General features: G+C 41.1%; 1 long non-coding RNA gene and 2 other non-coding genes across 4 annotated transcripts; all 3 read left to right on the top strand.

Annotated features, from left to right (window-relative positions):
• Nucleotides 1–196: 196 nt before the first annotated feature.
• On the top strand, nt 197–302 carry TRNAL-CAA (transfer RNA leucine (anticodon CAA)). The gene is made up of 2 exons: nt 197–234; nt 257–302. It is a non-coding gene; the product is annotated as a tRNA-Leu (tRNA).
• A 5,735-nt stretch (nt 303–6,037) lies between these two features.
• Nucleotides 6,038–16,268, top strand: LOC102149094 (uncharacterized). 2 transcript variants are annotated; one of them, XR_289102.4, is made up of 5 exons: nt 6,038–6,214; nt 7,760–7,904; nt 8,298–8,406; nt 11,694–11,838; nt 12,440–16,268. It is a non-coding gene; the product is annotated as an uncharacterized lncRNA (long non-coding RNA). The 2 variants fall into 2 exon arrangements; XR_001379187.3 differs by having other exon boundaries at nt 6,063–6,214; nt 8,298–8,426.
• A 1,846-nt stretch (nt 16,269–18,114) lies between these two features.
• LOC111769386 (U6 spliceosomal RNA) lies at nt 18,115–18,217 on the top strand. The gene has a single exon (XR_002802378.2). It is a non-coding gene; the product is annotated as a U6 spliceosomal RNA (small nuclear RNA).
• Nucleotides 18,218–18,443: the final 226 nt, after the last annotated feature.

Here is an 18,443-nt window from a genome sequence, read left to right as displayed (position 1 = left end):
AGAACTGTGTCCAGTTTTATGCATAAACATTTTTTCTCCGCCCGCGAAATTCTTCCTCTTCAATCCACAGGCGCCTTTTTCCCTCTCCGGCCGTTACCCGGCAACACTGACATCAACACTTCCTCGAGCGTACGTCACAGAGCCGCTGCTTCTGGGTATCTATTTTACCGAAAAAATCACCCGCCTTTCGCAGGGTGTCAGGATGGCCGAGTGGTCTAAGGCGCCAGACTCAAGCTTCGCTTCCCCGCGCTGGGGATTCTGGTCTCCGAATGGAGGCGTGGGTTCGAATCCCACTTCTGACACATCCTTTTTTTTTTTTTCTCCCCTAATTTCCAAAACAAATACTGTACCCACCTGAACAGTACGCATAAACAATTTACCAACTCATGATGCTAAAAACTGACTTTTAAAATTTTCTCACAGGGACTGCTGTCGAAAAGATTAAAAGCGGAAGCATCGCGATATTTCTTCGAAGCCTCACGATTTGAGGCAAAGACACTTAAGAGCCGAGATTACTAGAGGCTAGTGACGCTGAGGCATCGGGAGATAACCTCGAAACCGCAAAATTGTGCACCTGGGTAGTTCCCGCTCCTGTGGTGCTTGAGGAGAATGCGGGCGGTGGCCGGGTGCCTTCTCTGCTCCTTCACTCGGGTCACTCGCTTTGTCCCGGACTCGGGCCCTCCCTGAATGCTTCCGGTATTACTGTCCCACCAATCCCGCTCCCCGGCTGGCCCACGGCAGTGCCGTCTCTAAATAAACCCTGCACAGATCCTCTGCCCTCTTCTGCGTTTTCAAAAGTCATGGGACTAGTTCTCGAACACTTCCTTTGTAAATTATGCACATTCGCACTCACGTTGGCATCTGATAATTATTGTTTTGTCTCCTCTGTCAAAATTGAGTACCATTTTAACTCCTGAATAAAATATGAAAGCTATACTTTCCTCCTCCAAATGTAACCACCATCAATATTTCATCGTATTTCTTACAATTCTACTTTCTCTGAACTTGCATATATGTATTTATAAGTAAGTATTTTGTTTATTTTTTACAGTAATGTGGTCATACCACACACGTTCTCTGACGCATTTTTTACTTAACATATCTTGGGCTCTTTCCATGTGAACACAATCTTTTTCCTGACAATGGAAATATCGCAAATCATTCCACAGGATAGATATATCCTGCTCCATTTATCCACTTTTTTTTTTTTTTTTGCTGAACATTTAGGATATTTCTAATTATCGGTCATCCAACAAGTATTTAATGAGTGCTTATTATTTGTCAGGCGATGCAGTCCTGGGGCTGTGGCATAAAAATATGAAATAGAATAGGATAGGAGAAAAAATTAGATTTAATTTAAAAAATAAGAAAATAAAATAAATTTCTGCCCTCGTGTTGCTTATATTCCAGTTCAATGACTTTGGTTCTGCCTTAGAAACACCACATTCCGAAATTTCCCTTTCTCTCAGGAGAAGAATATAAATCTTGGATCTTGAGACACAGTGTTTAATGCCAGCCATTGAAGATTCACGTCTGCATGACCATATATTTCTCTGTCAGTATAACTACTCACGACTGTACTTATTTGATTATTGATTTTAGCCTAATAGTCAAAATATGAGAGACTGGGCAGGTGAAAAGAAGGCTGGTTTATTTGACAATAGAATTTTCAGGAGATGTGCATCAGGGACAAGGTCCAAGTGCTCCATTGGAAAGACCACATTTTGAATTCGGATAGCTTAGAACCAAATGGTCTCCAGTACTACCAAACAGACTCAGCTCTCTGCGGTACTTACATTAACTGTGGTTAGGAGAGATACGAAATGAAATATAAAAGCTTAAGAAGGATAAATGAAACTAATTCTCACAAGGTTTTTATTATTATTATTAAATATATAAATGTGCAGGGCAGAATATATCATATGCGTGTACATACATCAACTACGCTCATAAAATCATTTTCAGTGGAGCAGACAAGTGTATCTCTGAAGATTCTGGAAGAACTTGTAGTTTGCCCTCCCCGTAGGAAAAGAAATCTGAGTAAGAGTTTTTGCTTTCTTCCATCCACATTTCTCTTTTGGGTGACATTAATGTTTAGCTGTGCTTCTGTGGTCTCCCTTAGCCCTTTCCATTGGTGGCTTTTAGGGGTATTTGTGTCTTCACAGAGTTGCTGGGTGAATGTGTCCACTAGGTTCCAGGTCTAGACACGGGAAGGAGTGGAGAAAGCTCATTCTAGCTTCAAATCCAAACCGTGTTCTTCAGTCTACATTTACCAGTGACAAAGCTGATATTTTGTTTCTGCCACTGGTGTTTATGCCTCAATTGGTTCCAAATTGTTAAAGGATTTTTTCTTTTGTCAAAAGTAAAATTATGACTTCCATTCAAATAAAAATGAATATGTGTCAAAAACCATTTAATTCATGAAATAGTATAACAATCAGTAAGATGTTCAAACTGGTTCAAAAGAAAATTCAAAGTACCACATATTTAAAGATAATCTGGAATGCTGAAATAAATTTACAAGTAGTTTTTTTTAAAACCTGTCAATTTCCAGGGCAATGATCAACTGCATTCCACTAAACACAATTCATTTGCATTTCTGTGAATGAAAATCATTTGCACTAATTATTAGTTTTCTACAACTTAAAGAGTTGTAATTCACCTCAAAATCAATGAAAGTAGCTCTTATGGATTGAATGTTTGCATCCCCCCAAAATTCATATGTTGAAAGTTTACCCCCTAAAGTGGTGGTATTAGGAGATGAGGTCTTTGGAAGGTAATTAGGATTAGATGAGGTCATGAGGGTATAACCCTCATGATGGTATTAGCGTCCTCATAAGAATCCTGAGAGAACTTGCTTCCTCTCTCTGCTCTTTCTGCTAAGTGAGGACACAGCAAGAAGACAGCCTTCTGCAACCAAGAAGAGATTCCACTCTAGAACCTGACCTCTTGGACCACCCTGATCTTAGACTTTCCAGCCTCCAGAACTTCGAGAAATAAATTTGTTATTTAAGCCATGCAGTTTATGGTATTTTGTTATAGTAGCCTGATCTGACTAAGATAGTTGTCCTAGACAAGGTACCCAGGAATCTTTTTTTTTGCCCATTTGAAACTTCATTTTTTCCTGACAAAACTCACATGGGAGATGGATGTGATTGTAACCTTAAAAACTGAACACATCCTTCCCTATGTAGCTAATACAATCATGTAGAATTGGGTTTTAGAGTTTAATCTACTAAAAAGTGAAGAATATAGGCATCCATTTCACACATCTCAGCAAGCACTCTCCAATTTGAAATAATTCTGCAGCCAATCAGTGTCCTTCTTTTTGTATATAATACTGTAATAGCAGACATTTATTGAGCAATTCTATGAAATTTACATTATGTTACATGCAAATGCTTTATATGTGAGTTTTTCAGGTATTTTTATTTTCATTAACATCAAGATAGTGATGACAAGAAAGAAAAAGAGAAAGAGAAGAGGAAAATGACTAAAATTTCTATCTATTCAATCATTTATGGTTTGAAGTATTAGCCTCTGAGCTAAATGACCCTTGGCCCAGGAATGTGACATTCCTGAGGAATCTAAGAAAACATTAATTATTTTCTTATCAGGGAGAAAAGGACCAGTTTTGGCAGAGGACTTAAATCCTCTGCCAACACGTCACTCTCTCTACTGGTTACTGACTGGCTACTGATCAGCTTGCCTATGTGTAGTTCTAAGCGTTTCTCCAAAGCACACTGTGAGAACAAGATGGGGGGGAGCAGTGCTTTAGACATGGAGCCTGTCATGTTAACTCAGTCTCAGTGTGACAAGTGTTAAAAGAGGCAGAAGAGAAAGCTTCCTTGAAGTGCTAAGTTAAGGCCTCAGTATGGGGAGGGGAAAGCCAGGAAAGGACCAGGGGTGGTAGAGAGTCTGATTTAAGCAGAGGGAACAGCATGTGCAAAGGCCTAGAGGGACCCAAAGTAGTTCCAAATGAAATACATATATACATATACATATTTTTTTAGAAAGATTGGCCCTGAGCTAACATTTGCTGCCAATCCTCCTATTTTTTGCTGAGGAAGACTGGCCCTGAGCTAACATCCGTGCCTGTCTTCCTCTACTTTCTATGTGGGATGCCTGCCACAGCATGGCTTGCCAAGCAGTGCCATGTCTGCACCCGGGATCCGAACTGGCGAACCCCAGGCCACCGAAGCAGAACGTGCAAACTTAACCGCTGCACCTCTGGGCCAGGCTCCCAAATGATATTTTTAAAGAGTTTGCTGCAAGGATGTGGTGGGAAAGAAAGCTAGGGAGATTAGCAGGGGCTAAATCACAAAAGGCTTGGCCTTGTACTCTTGACCTTGTAATACTGAGGAGCTCAGTCTCTATGCTGAGGCTGGGTGTGGTCTTCTACATCTATGGCCTATATCAGTTGAAAGAATCCAAGAAGCATAATTAGAGATAAAGTTTACTATTTAGTTCTTGACCTGAAGAAACTCTTTGGAGTGGAGAGTTTAAGCTGGACAGCTGGAGGAAGTTGGAAAATGTCCTTACATTGCTATGAAGGGAAAGGACATAAGACTGTTATTCCTTTCTTTCAAAATCTGGTCACAAGGGCTGGCCCTGTGGCATGATGGTTAAGTTTGGCATACCCTGCTTTGGTGGTCTGGGTTTGCAGATGCAGATCCCAGGCATGGACCTACACCATTTGTCAGCCATGCTGTGGCAGCGACCCACATATAAAGTGGAGGAAGATTGGCATAGATGAGAGCTCAGGACTAATCTTCCTCAGCCAAAAAAAAAAAAAAAGAAAAAAATCTGGTCACAAATCAAGAGATTATGATAAGGAAAGAGAATCAGAAGTTTGAAGGGCAGCAAAACATGCCACCCCAAGATATGCCTCTTTGGCATAAGGATTATTTTCAGAAACAGCAGACATAGGAAAAACTCTGAAAACAGAGTAGAAGTTAGTCTTTTGTAAGGGTGTCTCTCTCTCTCTGCACCAGGAAGAGAAGGATGACTCTCAATCACAAGAAAGAACAAGGCAGTGACTTAAATCTATATACAAATTTAACTCTTGTTTATCATGCTTTTCCTGGTCACTCCCCATAACTGTCCTCCCCCACACCTTCTTTCTTTTGTCTTTAGCTGAAGATGGTAGTTAAGCCTGAATTCTAAACCACCTCTGTGAGTAACTCATTTTTCCCTGGGTATCTCCCATGTATATATGAAATATATATGTTAGTAAACTTGTCTGTTTTTCTTTTGTTAATCTGCCTTTTGTTACAGGGCCCCCAGCCAAGAACTTAGAAGGGTAGAGGGAAAATTATGTTTTCCTCCCCTACAAGTTTTAAAATTCTACAAGCCTTTTCTGGGAGAGTCTTATCCATTGCTCCATCCATAGAGAAGCAAAACTAGACTGCGACCCGGTTAGGGAGTGGACTGAAAGTTGGGGAAAACAATTAACATTTGTTAACAGGTTTTGGAGCCTAAGTTAGACTTGTCTAGAGAGCTTGTAAAATATGAGTTAGACACAATCAAATGATGACTTTTCAAACACGGCCATGCGGAGGCGGCACCCCACATACCACAACTAGAAGGACCCACAACTAAAAATATACAACCATGTACCAGGGGGCTTTGGGGAGAAAAAGGAAAAAAAATAATAAAATCTTTAAAAAAAAAACAAAACTCGTCAAACTTAGAATTGTCCTATCATAGGGCTAGAGGAAGAAACACTGTGACTGAGTTCAATTTTGAAGATTTGTGGAAACAGGCTAAGGTCTAATTTCAAGTTCTTTGACTATCAGGAAACCATCTACCTCATGCCCCATTTCCAGGCTCAAATGAAATAATGTGTGCAAAGTGCAGAACTCTTCCCACCACAAAGAAAGGGGTCTGTAAATGCTCTATGCAGTGTTGGTGGGAGAAGCAAACAGCCAGTTAATTCTGGTGGGGGCGGTGAGTGAGTTTGAAAGCTTTGGCGGCTTTTCTGCCCTCAGTGCAGGAATTGGAGCTGGGGGGGGTGGGGGGGGGGGGTGGGGAACAGTGAGAAGGTGAGCCCTCCAGCGTCCTAGAGAGGACCCGGAAGTAACCTTGGTATGTGTACCCTAGGCTGGCTCTAGGACAGGCCTCTTTAAGGTCAGTTAGAAGTTAACTTTTACCTCTTCCTTCGTAACCTAGGACTCTGGGTGAGACGGTCCCATTCGCTGGCTAGAAGAATGAGGTGAGTCAGAAGTGAGGGTCCCTGGGCTCCGCGGTGGGCGTGGCCATGGGGGCTGATTGGAAGCCCTGTCGGGGCCCCCTTTTCTGGTCTGGCTCCCTGGCACGTGTCACACTCGGGTCTCCTTGCTGCTCCTCCGCGCGGGTCAGACTCGGGTCCTGGCGGACCACCTACCCTCACCGCTGGGCTGCACACTTTCGCAGGGTCTGGGAGGATCTGTCACATGAAAGGAGTTTAAACAGGAGAAGGTTTTCCTGTTTATTCTTTTTCGGAGCCCTAGAGTTATTTGGAAGTACATATTATTTGGCTTTTTTAGCTTTCATCCTGTTTTGATGGGACATCAAGAAACTGTGAAAGCACTTCTTAAACTGTAAGGGAGTGTATAAATGTGAGATTGTTATATAGAAGGGGGGAAATCAGCTCCTGTTGGTGGAGACAGACATATAAACGATTAGTACCAGCATCACCTGGTAAGCACCATGGAGGAGATAAACAAATGCTGTGGAATCACAGAGGAAGGGGCAGCTAATTTCTTCGAGAAGCAAGAAAAGCAAGAATCTTTCATTATCTGGGCATCTGGGTTTGTGATCTGTGTTCTCTTACAGTCTCTCTTTGCTTATGGACAAACTATTCTGGAAATTGTCTTTTGGTAGCATGTAAATTTAGCTTACTTTTTTTTTCTAACAGTAATTTCTTATGCCGTTTTCTAAATCAAAATATATCTGTCCCAGTTGAGTTTCCTACTTCCTTGCCACATTGGAAAGAACTTTAAGGGGAATATCTCTCAACGGAGAGAGTTCAATACCTTCTTTGTGGGGCTTATATCGAGCCAGCAGACCATGAAGCCAAGCGAAGCTGGAGGTTTCTCCCTCCACGTTCCAGGGGAGCCTGTGGAGCTTGTGATACTGACGGTGGAGAAAGATAGAACATGTTGCGAAACAGGAATCCAGCATTCAAAGGAAGCAACCCCAGACCAGGGAGGGCTTTTGCCGGCGTTTCGGACAGTTTTGTTATCGAGAGATCCCTGGGCCCCGTGAGATACCTGAGTCCTGTGAGGCTCTGAGTGGGCTCTGGCTCTGGGAGCTCTGCCACCAGTGGCTGAAGCCCGAGACACACACTAAGGAGCAGATCCAGGAGCCGCTGAGACTGGAGCAGCTCTTGACCATCATACCCGAGGAGCTGCAAGCCTGGGTGCAGGAGCAGCATCCTGAGAGTGGGGAAGAGGTGGTGACTCTGCTGGGGGAGTTAGAGAAAGCTGGTTGAGCCAGAACAGGTGGGAGAGAGAATGTGAGCTCACCCCAGGAAAGGGGTTTAGATCTCTGGTCTGTGGGGAGGCATCTATCCAACAATTGGAGAGTGGGCAAATTTCAGTTTTCTCTAAACAAGTATAGAGCTACTAGCTTCTCATTTTGTCTTTATCTTTGGAAATGAAAATGTTTGCTTCTCTCTGTTAGGATTTTCTTAGATTTTTCTCTCACCTCTAAGATTTTTTACTCCAGTTTTCATATTGATGCCCACATGGGCCCATCTTTACACACTTTTTCCTAGGTTCCTGTTAGTACCCAGAAAATACCCTAGAGGGAGACGGAACCCATGGAAACAGCACAGAGGTCACCATGTTTTAAGCTCCTGTCCTTGGCAACACAGTTAAAAAGTGAATCTCCATAATCCAACCATTCCTTACAAGAGAAGGGTAAGAACCAGGGTTCAATCCAGTATGAAGGGAGAGAATGGGAGGAAAACAGATATTTTCCTTTATCTGTTCTTGGAAGTGAAAGCAATATTGATTGATTGATTGATTGTGAGGAAGATTGGCCCTGGGCTAACATCTGTACTCATCTTCCTCTGTTATATGTGGGATGCCTGCCACAGCATGGCTTGACAAGTGATGCATAGGTCCATAGCCAAGATCTGAATGAGCGAACCCTGGGCTGCTGAAACGGAACGTGCGCACTTAACCGCTATGCCACTGGGCCAGCCCCTGATTTTCTACTTTTTAAATTCCCACATAGTATATGTCATACAGGAGAATTTGGTTACAATTATTTTATATCTTATATAGATAAAATATTCTGCTCTCTTTCAGGGCCACCTATCACAGATACTGAATGTTGGATCATGGGATACCAAGTGACTGTGACAGCCATGCTGCTTGTGCTGTTCATGGTAGCGCATTCGCCCAGCCATAGAGTCAGGTGTGTCCAGCATTACTACGGTATGTGGTTGAAGTAGAACATTCAGTGTCTGCTCTAAGCAGAAAAGCTCTCAGTGTGATCCTGTTGCTGAGTGGCTCCGTCTCTACAGCAGCCACTGGAATATGTGGTAGCTGTGGGCTTTGCTCTAATAGGGGATCTGAAGGGAACCTAAGAAGGCAGTGGGAATTGCAGAGTTTGAATTCCCCTTGGATGGAATCCTATTGCTCTAATAGGACTCTTAAAGAGGAAAGAAAATCATTCATATTTAACGACTTTAAAGAGAAAAGCAGGGATCAGACTAGATTCCAGGTTTTGGTCAGCTTGTCTGATTACAAATGCGTGTAACTGTCTTCAGGATAAGGTTTTGAGTCAGTTATAGAATGTTCATGATCCTGTGGGAATTATTCTGTCTTTTTGCCTAAATCATATTGTATTAACTGCAATTTGAGGCTTTTTTTTTACTGTCTGTTCCTACTACCTCTTTCCTATTCACTCTGGCTTTTTCTGTGTTCTTTCACTTACACGTACTTTTCTATGTCTGTTGCATGTATAGGAAGGCTGACCGGGCTCCAAGTGCTGGTATACAAAATGAAAACTGAAAATATTAAAAAAAATTATGTCAAATATGGGAAAAAATAAAATTTTTAGTCATACAATAGAAAGTAATATGGCAGTTGAAGGAAGTAAACTATGTCTATAGCTATTGACGTGGATAAGGCGCAAAAGCACAATGTTAGCTGAAGAAAGGAAGTTGAATGTATTGTATCCTTCCTGTAAATTATTTATTTTTTTTAGGAAGATCAGCCCTGAGCTAACATCTCCCAGTCCTCCTCTTTTTGCTGAGCTAGACTAGCCCTGAGCTAACATCCATGCCCATCTTCCTCTACCTTATATGTGGGACGCCTGCCACAGCATGGCTTGATGAGCAGTGCCATGTCTGCACCCAGGATCCGAACCGGGGGACCCCAGGCCACCAAAGTGAAACGTGCACACTTAACCACTGCACCACCGGGCCAGCCCCCCTTCCTGTAAATTTTTAAAACATACATTATGCTATTTGTTATTACTAGAGGTATGAACATGTGGGTAAAGACAACAGTGACCGCAGCAACTAATTTAATTCCCTGGCAAACAAGAGTAAAAAGATTTTTAAAACGCATATACCCACAATGACAAGGGAAACAGAGAGAGGCAATAACAAAGTTTTGGAAGCAGGATGGCAGACGGGTTAAAGCTAATTGATTTTGCAAACTCCCTGTCAGTGAGAAAACTCGTTTCATATGATGGAATCCCCAGAGGCAACATGAGTTATCTCTGGGAATGAGAGTGCTGTGGGAGCTAAAAGAAGGAGAGGTGATTTTAAGTTGTTTAAGAAGCACTTAGATTCTGAGGTCTCCAGCCTGTTCCACATTGATGGGTGTGATTGCCTCTCCATCACAGGTGAATATTGGAGATTTTCTCTGGAGAGGATGCCTATACTGAGAGATGTTAGGCACAGCAAAGGATAGGAGTGTAGTACTGAAATGGGATTAAGTGAATTTATGCACAATGAATGCTAAGACTGCCCCCCTCCTCTGTCTACCCTCCAGCCCTCTTTCCTTAGTCAGCTCCTAGGATGCCTTTATTCTCTAGGCGGGCGATTGGAAGAGCCTGCTCTGGGGAATCTGACCATGCTAAGTGAAAGACGTAGATACCAATGATGAAACAGCTTGGCCAGATCACCCCATTGTGATCCTATGTGCAGGCCATGGTAAAAAGCCCCATTCATATACTCAGAGTTTCCAATTAGTTTTTTTCCTTTTAATTAATAAGCTTTACATTTTAGAACAGTTACAGGTTTACAGAACAATTGAGCAGTTAATACAGAGAGTTCCATATAGCAACCTTCTCCTCTTCCCAGTACAGCTTCCCCTATTAGTAACATCTTGCATTACTGTGGTATATTTGTTATGAGGCCAATATTGATACATTATTAACTAAAGTTCACAGTTTACATTGGGGCTCACACTTTGTGCCTTAGAATTCTCTTGGTTTTGACCAATGCAGAATGTCATGTATCCACCATTAAAGTACCACACAGGATAGTTTCTCTGCCCTAAAAATCCCCTGGCCTCACTCTCTCCCCTTCTCATCTGAACCCATGGCAACACTGATCTTTTTACTGTCTATAGTTTTGCCTTTCAGTATGTCATATAGTTGGAATCATACAGCCTTTTCAGACTGGTTTCTTTCACTTAGCAATATGCATTTAAGTTTCCTCCATGCTTTTTCATGGCTTGATAGCTCATTTCTTTTTCTCGCTGAATAATGCTCCGTTGTCTGGATGTGCCACACTTTGTTTATCCATTCCTCTGTTGCGGCACTTCTTGGTTGCTTCCCGGTTTTGGCAATTGTGAATAAAGCTGCTATAAATGGTTATGTTCAGGTTTTGTGTTTTCAGCTTATTTGGATAGATATCTAGCAGTGCAATTGCTAGATCATATGGTAAGATTATATTTAACTTTGTAGGAAACTTCCAAACTCTCTTCCAAAGTGGCTGTGCCGTTTTGCATTTGTACAAGCAGTGAATGAGAGTTCCTTTTGCTCCACATCCTTGACAGCATTTGCTATTGTCAGTGTTTTGGATGTTAGCCATTCTAACAGATGTGTGGTGGTATCTCCTTTTAATTTGCAATTCTCAAATTGTATAAAATGCTGAGCACTTTTTCATGCGCTTACTTGCCATCTGTATATCTTCTTTGGTGAAGTGTCTGTTTAGATCTTATGCTGATTTTTAAATTGGGTTGTTTGTTTTCTGATTGTTGAGTTTTAAGAGTTTTTTGTATAATTCGGATACAAGTCCTTTATTAGATAATGAGTTTTGTAAAGATTTTCTCCCAGGCTGTTGCTTGTCTTTTCGGTCTCTTAGCAGTGACTTCTGCAGAGCAGAAGTTGTTAATTTTGATAAATTTATCAACTTTTTCTTTCTCAGCTCATGCTTTTGATGTTGTATTTAAAAAGTCATCACTAAAGCGAAGGTCACCTAGATTATATATGCTGGATGTTAGCTCAGGGCCAGTCTTCCTCAGCAAAAAGAGGAGAATGGGCAGTAGTTAGCTCAGGGCTAATCTTCCTCAAAAAAAAAAAAAGAATTTAGTGTGAATTTCTATGTGTTTTATTCTTTATCTATAGCTGGTTTTACAAATCTGTTGAACAAAGGAAAATAGAATTTATTCCCCTTATTGGAAAATCATGTTTCTCTATTAGCAGTGAAATTTAAATACTTTTTTGTTGTTGTTTTGTTTCAGAAGGTGAGTGTAGGTTTAGAAATTTAAAACTGACTCAAGAGAAGAAAAGTTCTGAAGAAGTAGCATGTCACCCCCCTGTTCCTGGGAAGATGAAAAGGTGAAGATCCCCAGAAGCCTACACCTGAACACACTTGTGACCCTAAGGGTAGGTATGAAAGGCATTAAAAACCCTTTATTGGTGAGGGAGAGAAAATCTTCATCCCAAGAAGGAGATCACAGAGTAGTCATGAAGGTTATACCAAAGAAAATACTTAGGAGACAGAGATGTCATAAATGTGATGAATGTGGAAAGTTCTTCACTAAGACTTCAAATTTTATTTGACATGAAGTAATTCGTACTAGGGAGAGACCCTATAAATTTGAAGTTTGTGGGAAAGCCTTCAGTGGGAGCGCCAACCTTTGTCTCCATCAGAAGATCCACACTGGGGAGAAACCTTGTAAATGTGATGAGTGTGGGAGAGTCTTCACCGTGAGCTCCAATCTGACCCTGCATTATAGAGTCCCTATCCTAGTCAGACTGTATGAATGTGATCAGTATGGTCTGACCTTCAGCTAGAGCTCAGATCTTAGTAAGCATCAGAGACTTCATACTGGAGAAAACCCGTATGAATATAATGTGTGCAACAAGTCCTTCAGTTAAACTTCTGACCTTAAACACCAGAGGGTACACACAAGAGAAAAATCCTACAAATATCGTATGTGGGGAAAGCTTCTAATCAGAGTCCACACTTCTTTTTTTTCCCCAGCTTTTGCTTCAGAGTCTGCACTTTATTAAGCATCTGAGAATACACGCTGAAGAGAAACCCTATCACTGTAAAGAATATGATAAAAGTCAGAATGCAGGTCTGACATCACATCAAAGGCTGCACACAAGAGAGAGACCTTATAGGTGTAAGGAGTTTGGGAAAGCCTTCAGTGAGAACTCACACCTCCTTAAACATCCCAGAATTCAGACGGGGGCAGGGAGGGGCGACTTTATCAGTGTGCTGAATGTGGGAAATGCTTTACTGAGAGCAAAGGTTTTATTTCACATCGGAAAATCCACATTGGAGAGAGACCTTGTAATTATGATGAATGTGGGGAAGCTTTCCACAACAGCACAAACCTTTTTAGACATTAAAAAAGAAAAACATATCAGAGAGGGAAAAAGACATAACTGATGAATGTGTGTAAAACTTTAGATTTCCCTTGTAATTGACCTTTAGAGATGTTCAGAGGAAATACCATGAATATAATTGTGAAATGTTTCAATGATAGCTTCTTACCTCACTCTAGAGTATTCTTTTCAACACCACCAAGCAATTAACTCAGTCCTGACACTATTTACCTGGTGATAGTGTCAGATCCAACAGGTTAGAGACTCAGTCCCACAAGACTGCACCCCTCCCTATCCCCGCCTTCAGACACCAATCTGAGGTTGTTACCTGTGCTTCTGACCAACCGGCTATGGATCGGAGATTCCCATGACCCTCTCCCGGGGTTCAATTCATTTGCTAGAGCAGCTCACAGACCTCAGAGGAACATTTACTTGCATTTACCCCTTTATTATAAAGGATATTGTGAAGGATGCAAATGAATAGCCAGATGAAGAGGTAGATAGAGGTGAGGTCCAGAAGTGTCCTGAACGCCGGAGCTTCTGTTTCCGTGGAACTGGGGTGCACCACCCTTCAGGCATGTGGATGCTTCACCAACCTGGAAACTCATGAAATCTTGTTCGAGAGTTTTCACAGGGCCAGCCCAGGGGCCCAGCAGTTAAGTTTGCACATTCTGCTTTGGCAGCCCGGGGTTTGCCGGTTCAGATTCCAGGTGTGGACCTATGCACTGCTTGTCAAGCCATGCTGTGGCAGGGATCCCACATGGCAAGATGGGCATGGATGTTAGCTCAAGGCCAGTCTTCCTCAGCAAAAAGAGGAGGATTGGCGGCAGATGTTAGCTCAGGGCTAATCTTACTCAAAAAAAAAAAAAAAAAAGTTTTTATAGAGCTTAATCTGGAGCACCCCCACATCCCCTTCTCAGAGGTGGGTGGTGCTGAAAGTTCCAACCCTCCAGTCATTTTTGCTTTCTGGGGACCAGCCTTATTCTGAGGCTATCTGAGGGTACTTGAAGTCACCTCATTCCTGTAAGATCAAAAGGGGCTCTTGTAACGGACAAATGACACTGTGGTCACTGGAGAATCCCAAGGGTTTGAGGAGCTTTGTACTAGGAACTGGGAACAAAGACCAAATATATTTCTTATTATACCACACTCACTTAACATTAGCAAATCCGTCAAGTGCATGTCAGCAATGGGTTGGCTAAAATTTGGTTTAGCAGAGATAAATGTAAGATTTCAGTCGTTATACTCTTTCAGGAAGGAGTCAGTCTTACCCAGTGACCAATTCCAAGCTCCAACCTGACTCTTAGGCAACAATGAGGAACACTTCATTTGAGCCTATAGATATTTGAAAACTTTGATGTTCAAGGTCCGTAAAATATTGGAAGTGGTTTTCACTCTGAGACTTCCCTTGTGAAAATAGTGCTTTGTAATGTTCATGATTCCCTGCTCTCTGTTTCCTCTCTCTGTGATCTTATCGTTATTCAAAACCTGGACCACTATGTGTAGTCCTGTCCCTAAACTCCCACAAAGATTTAAAGGTGTTGGAGTAGATCTAGAGAAAGGCAGCCAGACTGTTCCTCATCTTTGTTTGCTTGTACCTGGCATAGTGCCTGGCACTTGAGTTCCATAAATGTTTATTCAAATGAGTTAAATTAAAATAAATTCAAGTGATAGATCCCAAAGTTATATAGTACAGTTATTGAAATTTGCTCTCAAGGGGCCGGCCTGGTGACACAGCAGTTAAGTGTGCACATTCCACTTCTCAGCGGCCTGGGGTTCACCAGTTCGGATCCCGGGTGCAGACATGGCACCGCTTGGCACGCCATGCTGTGGTAGGCGTCCCACATATAAAATAGAGGAAGATGGGCATGGATGTTAGCTCAGGGCCAGGCTTCCTCAGCAAAAAAGAGGAGGACTGGCAGTGGTTACCTCAGGGCTAATCTTCCTCAAAAAAAAAATTAAATTAAAAAAAAATTTGCTTTCCAGAAGTGGCATAAAGGGAAAATAAAAATATTTTAAACACATTTAGAAATATTAGTGGGGTGACTACAGTAGGAGTCTCTGATCTTCTGAAAGTATATATGTAACCCATGAGTTGATGTCTGGGAGAGCACTGTTCTCTCCCACATTTTATACTACTGGAGGACCATAGCCCTGACCAAATGGGACTATTTTTAAGTTATACTCTTAAATTAAATAAAAGGTAACATCAATTCTTTAAGTACATGTACTTAAAGTACATTGTTAATGTAATTATTCTGTTATGTATAAAACTATGATACAGTGTTATTTGTGAAATGGCCTTTCTTCACTTACTACTGTGGAAACAAACTAATAAATGCTTCTTTTAAAAGAATGAATCTCCTTTCAAAAAAAGGAATCAACTTTGGAAGATTGGCCCTGGGCTAACATCTGTGCCCATGCTCCTGTATTTTGTATGTGGGTCACTGCCATAGCATGGCTTGATGAATGGTGTAGGTCCACGCCTGGGATCTGAACCCGCGAACCAGGGCTGCCAAAGTGAAGCACGCTGAACATAACCACTACACCACCAGGCCAACCCCCAGAATCAATTTTTAATTAAAAGGAAACTATGGAGCAAATCACTTGAAACTTAAAATACTTTATATATTCAAACAATGAATAAACTTTGTGCTAATTCTTTATCTGTGCTAATATGCAGTGGTTCTCAAGCCAGGGCATTGCTACCTTCTAATCCACATTTGGAAATATATTTGGGAACATTTTTGATTGTCACAATGACTGGGGCATGCCACTTATATTTTATGGGTGGGGCCCATAAATTATAAACACTGTAGTATATTATTATAAACAGTATAGTATATTATATACTATACATTATAGTATATAGTAGAGACAGAAATTATAGTATAATATACTATATTGTGCTATATATTATATAAAATGGAGGACAGTGTATTGTAGTAGAGTATAAAGAAAGAATTGTTCCATTCAAAATGCCAGTAATATCCCTTTTGGAAAACAGTGAACTAAATATGGAATATTTCCAAGCCAGGGAGCTAAGCAAAGAATGTTTGTTAATTAAATTAAGCTAAAGTTGCAAATAAGACTAAACTGTACTTTCTTTATTAAAAGTGACATATTTCTTTGAAAACCGTGTAGTGTGTTAAATTAAATGGGGAGGCCATTCGACTGAGGTGGCTGTACAGCCACTTACATAGCAGGTAGGTGCCACCTCACGCAGCAGCCTACATAAGCAAACCAGAATCTAAGCCTGTAAGTGCCTCAAGGTTATGAAATCGAAACCTAAGGACAACCAATCACAGCCAGCTAGTCTTTAAACTATAGCCAATCGATGCTTTCGTTGCTTTGCTTTTGCCTTTTCTCCGTGAAGGTCACTCCCTGAGCTCCTGTTGGCGGAGCACTCCTTACCCCTTCAGGTTTGGTGCTGCCCGATTCAAATCGATTTTTGCTCAAATAAACTCTTAAAACTTTTACTGTGTCTCAGTTCATCTTGAAACAAGTGTAAAGGGATAATATTACTTGTTTTATTCACCTGAAACGTAGAACCGTTATGTCTGTATAGATGTCAAGATTTGTAATAATTGTGGAATGTTAAAGCGTGCTTCAGTGATGGTTGTTAATTGTATGATTGTTGTTAGTCAATTATTAACATACTCCCCTGTGGGTACTACTATCATAATTTCAGTTGCCCTGCACTGTGCTGTTGTCTGTTTGGCTCTCCCTCTCTAGGTCAGTCACCTCGAAGGAGGAACTTCCAATTCGTCTTCCAATTATCAGCGCTAAGCATACTACCCGAAAAAGAGTACCAATAAATGTGGATATGCAAGCACTGCATCTAACTCTGTAGTCTTGAATTTTGGCTGCTCTCTTGGTTTTTTTAATTCTCTTTCCTCTACCCCTTGCATCTTGGTGCTTTCTGGAATTACATTAGCATCACAATATTCCTATTTAGCTTTGATTTTCACTGTCACTTCCTGCACCTGATTATCCCTCACTTCACCTCCACAAAGCCAGCACATTGGGAGAGTGTTGTCCCCTTAGCAACCTATTTATTCTGAATCTTTGGAAATTTATTCTAACCTGCTTATTTGGAATCTGACCCCTACCCAGCTTAATTACAATTTCATACAATACAAAGTGATTGCAAATGAAATTTTCCTGCCCCAAAGAAGCTCACAGTCTAATTGTAGGCCCAAGGTTGTGTAGGCAGCAAAATATAATTACATATAATATTTTATTTAAAATAGTTTGTGTCGGGGGCCGGCCTGGTGGTGCAGCAGTTGGGTGCACACGTTCCACTTTGGTGGCCTGGGGCTCGCTGGTTCGGGTCCTAGGTGAGGACATGGCACCACTTGGCAAGTCATGTTGTGGTAGGCACCCTACATATAAAGTGGAGGAAGATGGGCACGGATGTTAGCTCAGGGCCAGTCTTCCTCAGCAAAAAGAGGAGGATTGGCCGCAGGTGTTAGCTCAGGGCTAATCTTCCTCAAAAAAAACACAATATTGTGTGTGGATATTGGAAAGCCAAATATTGACAGTAGTAGCAATCATCTCTCTTTTTGATGAGAAGACCCCCAAAACACAGAAAGCTAGGGACTTACTTTTCCACCAAATAACCCTTGTTTTGAGTGACTTTTGTTCTGTATAATCTGAGACTATTTTGCAACCAGCTATTTTGAATGGGATTTTATATGTTTTAATTGAATATAAAGTGTTTGGTCTGAGACTACACCTTTGTTATTATTAATCATTAAGCTCTAAGGTATCAAAAGAAAAACATTTTAAATATCAGAACTGAAAAGTATGTGATCAAAGAATAAAAATAAGTATATCTAATATTGTGGAAGACTCATTGCACGGTCTGCATTTTTTTCCTTTCCTTACAGGGAAGTGAAAGCGTTTATCCCATGCATTTTCCGTTTGCATTTAAGAACCAGTGTCACCTGCTGATAGTGCGGTCACCCTTACCTCTATCTCACTTCTTTCTCATCCTTTAGGAAGAATAGACCTCTTGGCAGAATCAAAATCTAGAAAGAAAGCAGATAGACCAGGCTTTAGGACAACCCATAGATTGCAAAAGAAATAGTCATAGTTCTCTCTGAAGGTTGTTACTTCGTTCTCACCACCAACGTTCAATTCCCAGGAGATGGATTCTGTACCTTTCCTTAGGTCTTTACACAATAGCAACTTGCTTGTAAGTGAGTCTGATGGACTTAGCCATGGTCACATGGATATGTACTAGCTAAAAACTGGAGGGTAATAGAAAGTGATTACCTGACTTTTTTGACCTTTTAAGTGTGAGTAAAATAATGAAGAATAGTGCTCACTTCGGCAGTACATACACTAAAGTTGGAATGATACAGAAATTAGTGTGGCCATGTGCAAGGATGATACGCAAATTTGTGAAGCATTCCATAGTTCTAAAAGAAAAAAATTTAAAAATCAAGTAATAAATTTGGGTTTGACTAACCTATCCTTAGAATGGTAAATCTCATCCTAGCAATTGAGTTCATATAACTGACCTAAAACTGACCTAAACCAGTACTCCTCAGTGTAAAGCATGTCTAAGATTTAAAAAGTGAAGGTAGGGGGAGGGCACATGACTAACAATAATGTACAACTGAAATTTCACAAGGTTGTAAACTATT

The sequence above is a fragment of the Equus caballus genome, chromosome 20, assembly GCF_041296265.1.
Source record: "Equus caballus isolate H_3958 breed thoroughbred chromosome 20, TB-T2T, whole genome shotgun sequence".
In the NCBI taxonomy this organism is placed as follows: Eukaryota; Metazoa; Chordata; class Mammalia; order Perissodactyla; family Equidae; genus Equus; species Equus caballus.
This window is presented reverse-complemented; position numbering and strand designations above follow the sequence as displayed.